The sequence below is a fragment of the Apium graveolens genome, chromosome 1 (genome assembly GCF_009905375.1).
Source record: "Apium graveolens cultivar Ventura chromosome 1, ASM990537v1, whole genome shotgun sequence".
NCBI lineage: Eukaryota > Viridiplantae > Streptophyta > Magnoliopsida > Apiales > Apiaceae > Apium > Apium graveolens.
Genome location: NC_133647.1, coordinates 127,893,360 through 127,905,230, shown reverse-complemented (window position 1 = coordinate 127,905,230; position 11,871 = coordinate 127,893,360). Strand labels below are relative to the sequence as shown.

The window sequence follows — 11,871 nt, the reverse complement described above, 5'->3', positions numbered from 1 at the left end:
TTCCAATAGTACACAGAATAGTGAAGCTTCCTAGATCCTTAAGCTTCGGAGGCAACTTCTGTTGCAACACAACACTACATTCCTCCGTGAGAACGACTGTCTCTAAATCATCTAGCTTCACCTTCCGAGAGAGAATACCTTTAATAAACTTTGCATTACTAGGCATCTGCTCAAGAGCCTCAGTGAAAGGTATGTTGATATGAAGTTTCTTGAACACCTCTAGAAACTTCTCAAATTGCTTGTCCAGCTTTTTCTTCTGCAGCCGCTTGGGAAAAGGCGGTGGAGGATAGATCTGCTTCTCCCCTATATTGCCCTCAGGAGGAGTGCGCTCAACAGTAGTCTTCCTTGGTTCCACTTCTACTTCCTGCTACTCTACTTCTTTCTCAGCCTCAACTTCTTTAGTCAACACTTGAATTTTTTCAGGATTCGCAACTTTTCCAGACCTTAAAGTGATTGCATTTACCTGCTCCTTAGCTTCCCTCTTTCCTGGCACTTCAGTGTCACTAGGTAGTGTACCAGTTTGACGATTTAGCAAGGCATTGGCAATTTTCCCAATTTGATCTTGATAGAAATGGCTTAACTCTTGCACATAACCTTCAACTCCTCTAATTCAGATTTTTCATTAGCTTGTTGCAGCCGGAGTTGTTGTCTTGGTACAAACTGCGGTTTCTGAAAACCAGGGGGGTTGTACTACTTAGCTGGATATTGCTGATAAGGCTATTAAACCGCATTTTGAGTGTTGCTCCAGCTGAAATTTGGATGATTGTGGTTGTTGGGATGATAGGTAGCTGGCACTGGTTGCTGTGATCGCTGGAAGTTGCTCACAAAATGAGCTGATTCACTAGAAATTATGCACTGATCAGTCTCGTGGGCACCAGCACAAAGCTCACAGACACTAACATTTTGATTAACTCCATAATTAGCCAAAGTGTCCACCTTCATTGTCAAAGCCTTAAGTTGGGTAGCGATAACAGTTGCTGCGTCCAACTCCTAAATACCTATGACTTTTCCTTGAGTCATCCTCTGGGAAGGATTCTAGTACTCATTAGCAGCCATCAGTTTAATAAGTTCATAAGCTTCATCGTAGCTTTTAGCCCACAAGGCTCCTCCTGATGCTGCATCAAGCATGGGTCTAGAAGTAGCACCCAATCCATTGTAGAAACAGTTGATAATCATCCAATCAGACATGCCATGGTGTGGGCACTTCCTTAGCATCTCCTTATATCGATCCTAAGCCTCACACAAAAATTCTCCAGTTTGCTGAGCAAACTGAGTAAGAGCATTCCTGATTGCAATAGTCCTCTCCATAGGGAAGAATTTAGTGAGAAACTTTTGTGCAAGATCCTCCCTAGTGGTGATAGACGCTGCTGGGACAGAGTGTAACTAGCACTTAGCTTTGTCCCTTAGAGAGAATGGGAAAAGGCGTAGCTTGATAGCTTCTTCAGTCACATCATTAAACTTGAAGGTGTCACAGATCTCGATAAAATCCCTGATGTGCATGTTGGGGTCTTCAGTAGGAGAACCCCCAAACTGAACTGAGTTATGTATCATCTGAATCGTGCTTGACTTGATCTCATAAGTGTTAGCCCTGATGGCTGGTCTGATGATGCTTGACTGAATGTCATTAATCTTAGGCTGAGAATAGTCCATTAAAGCCTTCAGATTTTCCGCTTGATCACCCATCTCTACTAAAGCTGGTTCTTCAACTTTATCATCTTCTTCTACCTTCTTTTCTTCCTCAAAAACTTCCTTACGAACTACCACAAGTTCTTCCTCGGCTTTATCTAGTGTTCTCCTACGAGTACGCGAACGCGTATGCATACACCATCGCTAGAGTACCTGAAATAAAACAAGGAACAAATAAGTTACAATGTTCGAGTCAATGAACTTTAACGACCACTGATGGAAAGCACATAAACTATAAATTAACACTTCGGTCCCTGGCAGCGGCGCCAAAAACTTGTTAGTCGCTAAACACGCGCTAATATTACACGCAAGTATACGAGTTCGCTAGTAGTAGAGAATCTTTTCTAGTTCGTTCCGACAGAGACTGTATTGGTTAACTAATTAATTCACGCACTTAAGCAACAATGTATGGTTATTATTTAATGCTAAGAAGATAACAAATTGAGGTTGTTTATAACTAAGAATTACGCTAACTATTATAACTACGAAGTTAAGATTGACTGAATTAATATATATGACAAACATGGGATTCTAACTTCATTAAATACTTCATTCAATAGCCTTATTGTTCTCAACCTTAGCATGCAATGGTGATGACACTAATCAGACAACACGAACCTGATAAATGCCAACTTTCATTGCACGAGTACCATACTACCAGACATCCATAAAAGAGATAGAAGCTGAATAGACACCAATTATATTGAGACCCTATATGTCTATAAAATTTGACAACATAACGGTTTAAGCACTTGTTATCTGTCTTGATTACACAGGGCAAGTAAGATGGGTAAAATTACCTACGAATCATGCATAACAATAACACATGAACCTATGCTAGCATGGCAAGTTCTAAATCCTTAAATTCACCGTCGCTTCATTAAGAATTAACACACTATCTTATAAGTTCGCGACGCTCATAAGACAAATACGCACACCCAATACTAGGATATCAATCAATCACCACATACTAAGCTATCAAAACAATTTAACTAAAGAAATCCATAAATAAATCCGCTGGAATCGCACGATAACGATTAGCCCATGATCGGACTCATCATCAATGTAGGTTCTGATGAAAGCATGGTATAACAAACATAATCTTTATAACAAATAAATAAAACCAAGTACAAACAAGAGTAAGGGTTCACAAGTAAGAAAACTAGCATCCAAATAGAACTTAAAACAAAGATTCACAAGTAAAAACAAGATCTTCTTCGCCTTCGTTGAATTGTGCTAAAACGGTCTTCTTACGACTCTCCTTGCGGTTTGGTATATCTCTCCTATGAAACATTCTTATTTGAATATATATAGCAGCCCTTTGCAATCTGGAAGTCTCCCCACTTTGAATCGAATTAGAATCAAGATTCTTTAATTTTGCACCGGCGCGGCCGCGCGCTATCACGGCCCGGACGCGCGCTATCACGGCACGGCCGCGCGCTATCACAGCGCGGGCGCGCCGTTCTTCTGGGAAAAACTCAGATTTCATCTTTTTGCTTGCTGCTTTGAGCCGGCTTTCCACGAGCTTTTATTCCAACACCACCTGAACACCAAATTAGCTCCAAAATAATGCTAATTCACCTGATTCACAGATTAAGGCCTGAAATGCAAAAATACTAGAAAACACGTTAAAACACTTAACAACTTGAGTACAAATGCATCAATTCAAAGCTTATTAAAGCATTATAAAGTGTCATATATGCCACTCAATAGTAGGTTATAGTCGGAAGGCCCGAGAGTTGACGTTAGACTAAAGATAATCTATCGATCAGTCGACAAGCTCAGCAAGGTTCCAAGTGAAGCACCTGAGCATTGAAGTCAGATCCTGGATAGTCTGATAATAAGGCGATAAAGCCGAGCATCCAAGTCAGTCCAAGGTCAATCAGAGAAAGTTGTAAGCTCTTCAAGTCGAGTACCCCTGACCATAATCTTATGGTTTAGTATATATCAATGAAATGTTGTTTTATTTTCGAGCAGGAACATAAACGTTTTAAGCTATATATCCCCTATATTTGAAAATATTGTTTAAAATATAATTTGGGGAGAAGTAACTTCTGAAAGTACCTATCTCTAAAATATGATTAAAATGAAAGGAATTTTTGAATAGTGTGATATGATAGAATTGTTTTTAACAAGAGATAGGTAAAAGTTATTTTGAAAACTGGATCAAACAAATCAGATATTGGATAATATTGCGTAAGTGGCTAATTCGGTTGCGCACCCTATCTTCACTGATTAGTCCAACATAGTTAATTAGTGACCTAGCTAGTCTCTGCGGATCCGGTTAATTTGTGTAAAAGCCCGATCAGCTTTCCTACATAATTTGTGTGATATCCCGGCCAACTATCCTAGATAAATTGTGTGGAGGCCTAATCAGCCATCCCTAAATAACATCCAATACAAATCTGATTGTGATTGTGGTTCCAGTAACAAAACAAATGGTTTTGTGGTCCCCATAACGGGAAAGATGGTTTGATGGTTCCTGTAACTGAATATTGGTTTTGAAAATAAAAATAGCATGCTAAAATTGGACTCTCGTATTTATACACAGCACCCGACTGATGATATTGTTTTACAGAGCATGCTAGTTTTGAATATCCAGTTTATACATGTTTTATTTATTTTCTAACGAGTTATGAATTTTGTTCCTATAACTGCTTTATTTTAAATTGTTTACTTATTATTCATGTAGTGGTACTGCTAAGCAATTAATTGCTCACCCTTGCAGAATATTTTGTATATATGTATTGCAGATGCTTAGAAGATTCTTCCATCGTAGTCAAGTCAGAGTTTCAGTTCCTTCTATACCAGGCTCCTCTGAGGTAGTTTTGTTGGACCAAAGATGGTCTATTGAGTTGCTGTATTAAGTTTGTTGCGTCACGATGGTATGTTATAAGTTATTTTTGTAATAGTTGTAACATAAGTCATACTTAAACCTGAAAAAGGTTTTGGTAAAGGGGTCGTGGTTATGTATTATTAATGATTTGGATTATATTATGTTTGTTATTATTGTTGACGGTGACATCAACTCCTGATCCCAGGGTTGAGGCCGTCACAGTTGGTATCTGAGCTACAGGTTTGAGTCCCCGATTTAGGTTAGGAGTAGAGTCAAAAGAGTGCAGGAAGGTTTATATATAGATGTGAGTCAGCAACTCAATCAGAGGAGCGATTCTATGAGTTTAGTCAAGGGTTTCGGAGGCGTAACCCTGAAGTCTATTGAGGATTGACTGGAACTACCCTAGTTTTTAGTATATGTAACGTCTATAATATTATGATATTATAAAATCTGTGATGTGGCATTTCTGTGCAGTATTGTGAGTACATAAGTTTCTAAATGTTGTTTTCCAGCGATTATGTGAATTAAGTAAATACGAATATATTTTATTTCGTGACGATTCGAATCTTCGAACAAATATTTGGATATCAAAATAATGTGCTTATACGATTAGATAAATTGGTATAATGCTAGATTATATTTTAAAACTTTATTTGCATTAAAATCTAATTAAATTGTATTTTTATGTGGCTTGTTATAGAAGTATTATTATAAAGAAAATTCTTTTAAAAACTCTTTTTATTCAAATTTCTTGAAAATACTTTTATAAAATTTCTAAAATCTTAAAGTAAATTTTGGTATAATTTTTGTGATTTAGGGAATTGTACTTTATTTATTAAAATTCATTTTTTTAAAGCATATTTTTAATTCTAGAAAAATGATTACTAGATTACTAATGTACCCTTGCATGCAAAATCCCTTATAAAATAGACTAAGGATAGGACCGTCAATTCCAACCCCACTAACTCACTTTAAGCTTGTAGGAAGGGCATAGAAGTCATTTCTCCATTCCACTACCATTTTAACACATTAAAACCCAAAAACACAAGCTACACTCTCTCATTTGCACAACAACTTCACTCCATCCCTTCCCCTTTTTCTCCCTCTCGGCCGAAGCTCCCCCTCCCCCTCTTCTTTCAATTTTTTTCTTCTTTCTCAAACACTTTGATCAAGGAGCTAATTCACTCATATTCCCACACTTATACTTGAAATATTTAGCTCATAAAAGGTATATTTTACTATGTGTTGATGTGTTCTTGTAGCCAAGATTTAGGCCTTGAATTCTCATGGATTTAAGGACTAAAATCATAAGGGCTTTATAATATGGACTTGATATGATCTTGGAGAAGTATTTTTACTTCAACTTTCTAAGTCATAATCTTGTTCATAGCATTTGGCAATGATTTATTAAAAGAGCCGAATGTATATGGATTGTTCTTTAGAAATTTCTATGAAAATGACTTTGCATGTTACTTATAAACCGTTTTTGCTTCTAAAAATGATGAATTATAATGTTTAAACTCTTGAATGCTATGTATTTCTTCAAGTATATTAAGTTTTAAGACTTGCATGTTAGTTATAGCCCTTGCATGTTGAAATTTACCCTTGCATGTTGATTTACAAGCGAATTTAGACTAGGAAACCATACTTGTTTGCTTTGAGCCTTGATACTTGATTTTTGTGAGGTGCATGCCACGAATTATGTTAAAATGATAGTTTAATTATGTCTTGATTAAAAGAGATTAAAATCAGTAGGTGTCATGATGTTTTCATGCATGTGTAATTCAAATTTTTGCTTTAAAATGACTAAGTGATGGCTTGTCTTGCGAGGTGTTACTTTGCTTGTACTTATAATTGATTGCTTGCTATATAAAGTTTTAAATCAACCTTGTTCACTATAGGTAAGTAGGTTTTAGCATGATATTAGGTTTGGTTGTTGGTTTGTTCATTGGTTTTGATGGTTAAGAAAGGAGTTAAGGTGGAAGGGAAGCATTAGTCCTATTTGGACAGATTTTAGCACTAGAAGTTGAGGTCATATTAGGTATTCATTTGTGAGGCCTTGTTAGGCCCAAGTTCAGTGGAGTTAGGACTTTGTATTTACTTGAGTCCAGAAGCTTTATATTGGGTAAAATCATGCATTTAGTTAGGTGCACAAGCATAAAACCGAGAGGAACTCAGAACATGGCATATTTGGTACAAGTCCATATTTGACCCATTATAAGCATGTTTTAGGATAGACTTCATTGGGACTTGGTTTATAATAGTATAAATAAGTCTTAGGAAGCTTAACAAGTCATTAAAATCAATAATTGAATAATTTAAGTGAGTTTTAAGTTGGTAAAAATAAGGCAGTTTGGAAATCAGGGAAGGCAGATTTATGTCAACTTCCACTTGAGGCCTAGGGAGGCCCAAGTAAGGTTTTTCAGTCATTCCGACTTTAAGGGTTAGTTTAGAGTCTTGGGAACCTCAGACAGTTGGTTTGGAGTGAAGGCCCAAGGTGGAGATACCCCATTTCCACCAAAACACCCGAGAGTCATCATAAGAGTTGTATTAGGAAGCCTATAAGGATTGCATTGTGTTTAAGTGCTTTATGAGTGAGGCCTTGATGTCAAGTCAAGTTTGGGAGTTGCATTATGTCATAAGAGTCTGTAGAAATCATAATTAAGTGAAGGCCCAAAGTAGAAATGTACAATTATGTCAAGGCACACAAGTGGTGCCAAGGCGTGCATCCAGAAAGAGTTTAGAGTATGCATTAGTTGTGTGAGTCTTGTGAGGTGAGGCACAAGTGTGCCTTACTGAATTTAGATTGTGTTGAGGTCTCTAAAGGAGGATTAATAGTAATGGTCTTGTTAATTATTTGTTAAAAGGATAATTGCTTTAGTGATTAGGATCTAAGTGTACTATTGCCATGTAAATTATGTGAAGCATATATTACTTGAAATTAAGTGTGTTAACTATATATATATATAAAAATACATGTAGGTGTGTATGTATATATAATATACGGGATATGGTAGTTAGCAAGAGTTGTGAGGAGGATACTATTTATTATAGGTTCAAGTAGGAGGCCAGGAAAGGACCCCTAGATGATTCCATTCAAGTACTCAATAAGTGTAGTTCAGGCAAGTGAACTCTCATCTTATCTTTATAATTCTGTTTCTTGTGATTGAACACCCTGCGAATGTATGAATATCATTTAATAACATTGATTAGTCCCTGACATCACTTAATTATTGGATCTTGAACTTTCATACTTGAATTGACCCATTTTTCCTCACATATTACCTCGTATCTCTGCAAATACCCCCTACAAATAGTTCGTTAATATATCCAGTGGAACCTAAAACCCTCATACATCAGATTCATTTCCTTTGGAAACCCAAACACTATCATCCTCTCATTTGAACTTTTTCATTTCCCTTGTTATATTATCCTTGATCAAGAACCCTTTTTTAAATTGAAATGAGTTATTAAAAAGGAATTGAATGATTTGATAAGACTGAGGCGCCAGTCACTGTTAAAGTTTTAAAACCTCAGTAGCAGGGAGCCTGATGGTTTTATATGGCCAATGTGTACCAAGGATCCTCAATGGTTGTGAATCACTTGTTATGTGGTTCGGAGCTTTCATGTGGGCTGATCACCCCTCATTGCTCATAGCGCTGTGTGATTTCAATTCCATTCACTTGTTATAATCTTGAACTTTACTTGAAAATTTTATATTGTTGATTTACCTTTTGTTACTGTTTTATTGAGCATATGATGAACTGTTGAACCCTATTATTCACTTGCTGAGCGTTTTGCTCATTAATATTGTTATTGATGTTATCCCTTCAGTTAAGCCCGAAGATGCCTCATTTCAATTAGACCGCATGTAAGAATTGTGGTGGTTCATGATATGCCTACCGTCAGATGTTGGAGCAGGTAGGGAACTGGTTGTTCCCTAAGGTTTATAGAACTTTTGGGAATTTGATATTGGTAGATGTATTTGACTTTGGATATTAGACTTTTGTATTATCAGTTGTTTAGATGTTATTCAAACTCTTACCTGTGGATTCGGGGACTTGGATTTTTGGTTCTGTAATATTAATTAACTAGTTATAGTCCTTTACTGCTTTGTTTATCTCTATTACTATTATTGCTAGTTAGTATTAGTGGGTCCATCACAGTTTTGGTATCAGAGCCACAGGTTTGAGTGACTGAACAACATAGGATAAATGAATATAAGATAGGAATTTAGAGAATAGGATGAACTTAGATCATTTGGGTTTTGGGGCGTTAGAATCTATAGGTTTTCCGACCCTTTTATTTATAACCGCGTATATATAACTGATCGTCAGGCATCATCCTCATCGACTCCCGGATTCCCTTCTACTGTGCCATTCTCCCTGTACGAGCAGATGGTAATTATGGTTGATCGACTGGAAGGCGAGAACGTGACTCTTCGACGTAGGGTGGATCAGTTATACCGCGAGAACTTTGATGACAAGCCCAACCGACCCTGACTGATAGCCAGACTTGAGGAGATCATCCAGATGGCTGAGGACCGACTGGCATTGATGATTCCACACCGTGAGAGAGAGAGTCAGATTGCTCTTACCGCCATTCCTGATGAGCTCCGCCGAGTGATTAGCCATCTTCGTTCCCCTATTCCTCCATCACCATCCTCTTAAACTATCATATAGTCTACCTATCTCTAGCATTGTTGTTGATTAGTACTTGATTTCTATTTGTACATTGTACCCGGATTGTTTCAGGAAGACTTTATTTGCACTTTATTTCCCGTTTGTACTCTATTTTGCACCTTTCATTCGAACTATTGTTAAATTCCCACTTTGATTATCTCTATGAAATTGCCATCTCATTACCGTGTTATATTCTTGCTTAGATAAAAATTGTTGATTAAATTTTGTCAACCTCTTTATAAACTTGATAATGTCTAATCCTTTCCTAAGATATCTCTTGAATAAAATCTCAGTGCTTAATATTTACCCTTGCTATAATTTTTCTATGCAAATATTGAACTGTGAATAAACCTTTCTTGTCTACATTCAGAATCATGCCTCCTCGTAGAGCCCGAAACACCAATACAAGAGATCATGAAGATCCACCACCCAACTTAGCTCAACTTATGCAAATATGTAAGTCATATGTCATTGCCTATTTGTATATTCGAGGATTCAACTCAACTCAAATAAGAATATAATAAGTAAATAGTGGATCTACCGTCGCAAAGTAACATCTGTCAGAGGATTCAGAAACAAGGTTCATCTACAAATTTGAGGACTTAATTCACTGGAAGAAGTTCAAGAAATTGATCAAGCCTCAGTGATATAAATCAAGATCGTGGATTTAACCAAGTGATAGAGATCTCGTCAGAGTATCATTAATTACAAGGATTTAATCTGAAGAAAATCAAAGTGTCAAAGTCAAGACATGAAGAAACGTCACAGAAGATAGTCACTCATGAACCAGACAGTACATCGAGTGTCAACATTGAAGTGGTGGAATTGATTCATATATTTCAGTGATTTTCAGAAGATATACAGAAGAATAGATGCTGCTCAAGATTAGTATTAATTCTCTATTAATTAATTAAGTAATATATTTTAATTAAGAAAATAAATTATATCTGTAAAAGATTAATTTATTTGATTAATTAAATTAATTGATTAATTAATTTTGAATTAATATTAAGAATTTTCAGAATTTAAATTGGTTTAAAAATCTGTTTTAATTCAACAAGACAACTGATTGTATTAGTATGACAATCGGTATGACAATCAATAGTCATACCGAAAGTCATGCTAATTCAAAAGGATTGTCTTACCAGAATTTTAATAGGATTTAAATCTATTTATTTTCAGCAAAAACAATCTGTTTGAACTACTATGACAATCGGTAGGACAATTGATTGTCATACCGAAAGTCTTGCTAGTTCATTCTGATTGCCTTGCTAGTTCTAAGGATAGTCCTACCGATTGTCTTGCTGAGCTCAGGATTGTCTTGCCAGTTCAATTCTATTCGGTTGATTGATTAAAAGAAGAAGAAGCAGTTCATTCAAATTCATTCAATCAACAATACAGAACCCGAGAAAAAAAGAAAAAGAAGCAGAACAATATTTCATCTTCTCTACAAAACTTCAAGATCAATTTCTAGATTGTAAAGTTAAATCCAATCAACTAGAAATCTTTATCTTGTTCTTGTGTAACAATCTAGCGGATCAAAATCCCTAGAACTTAATCTCAAATCGCGTTTAGCATTTGATTCTAATTATTGCAAAAATAGAAAAAGTTCATGTCAAATTTATTCTAAATGTGTGATAATTAATTTGAGATTAATTCCTTGTAATCGATACAGTTGTTGTAACACCTTTCAAGTTTAATAATATTTTTATTTAACTTGAATTTTGTTTCACATTTTTTATTCCGCATTTAATTCGATTATTCGGTACTGTTTGTATTCAACCCCCCTTCTACAAACACAATGGGACCTAATAATTGGTATCAGAGCCTTCTGATTAACGAACAAATCAAGATCCTAGACTTTTGTGATTTTTCAACTCCTTGAATTTTTATTCATTCAAAAATTCATAATGACTTCACAAAAAGTTGGAACCGTTAAAATTCCACAATTTGATAAAGAGAATTATATTATGTGGAAGAAGAAGATGCTCTTGTTTTTACAAGTGGCAAATCCCAAATATTCAAATTTGTTAAAGAAGGGGATAAAAACTCCGATGGTTATTGAACCGGAGGTGATAATAGATGATGTTGTGATCACCAAAGCCAGAACCTATCCTAAAGATCCTGAAGATTTTACTCCTGATGAAAAGGAAGAAGCCTCCTTGGATGCCAGCCTTCAATTAATTTTAATTGATTCCCTTGATCCCTTGATGAACAGACATGTGATGAATTGTAAAAATTCCAAACACATGTGGGAAACTATTGAGGTGATCAATGAAGGCACAGAGGAAGTTAGGGAGAACAAGTTGGAGATCCTAACCTCTGAGTATGAACATTAAAAATCAAATCCAGGAGAAGGAATTACTGAAATGTTTGAGAGGTACAATGTGTTAATCAAGAACCTGAACATCAATGGAAAATTTTATTCAATCAGGGAGGTCAACAAAAAGTTCCTTTTAACACTGCCAACTCATCTTGAACATAGAATCACTGTCATTAGAGAAGCTAGAGATCTGAGTGAGATTTCTTTGGACAGGCTCTATGGAGTGTTAAAAACCTATGAGTTGGAGCAGATTCAACAGAAGGAAGTCTACGGGAAGGATAGAATGGTCAGCACATCTACTGCACTTGTAGCTGAAGGTCAACAACAGCAATCTCAACAATTGG

At 36.1% G+C, this 11,871-nt stretch overlaps 1 non-coding gene across 1 annotated transcript; it reads left to right on the top strand.

Annotated features, from left to right (window-relative positions):
• Positions 1-1,186: 1,186 nt before the first annotated feature.
• LOC141680791 (small nucleolar RNA R71) lies at positions 1,187-1,293 on the top strand. Its single transcript, XR_012558417.1, has one exon. It is a non-coding gene; the product is annotated as a small nucleolar RNA R71 (small nucleolar RNA).
• The last annotated feature ends 10,578 nt before the right edge of the window (positions 1,294-11,871 follow it).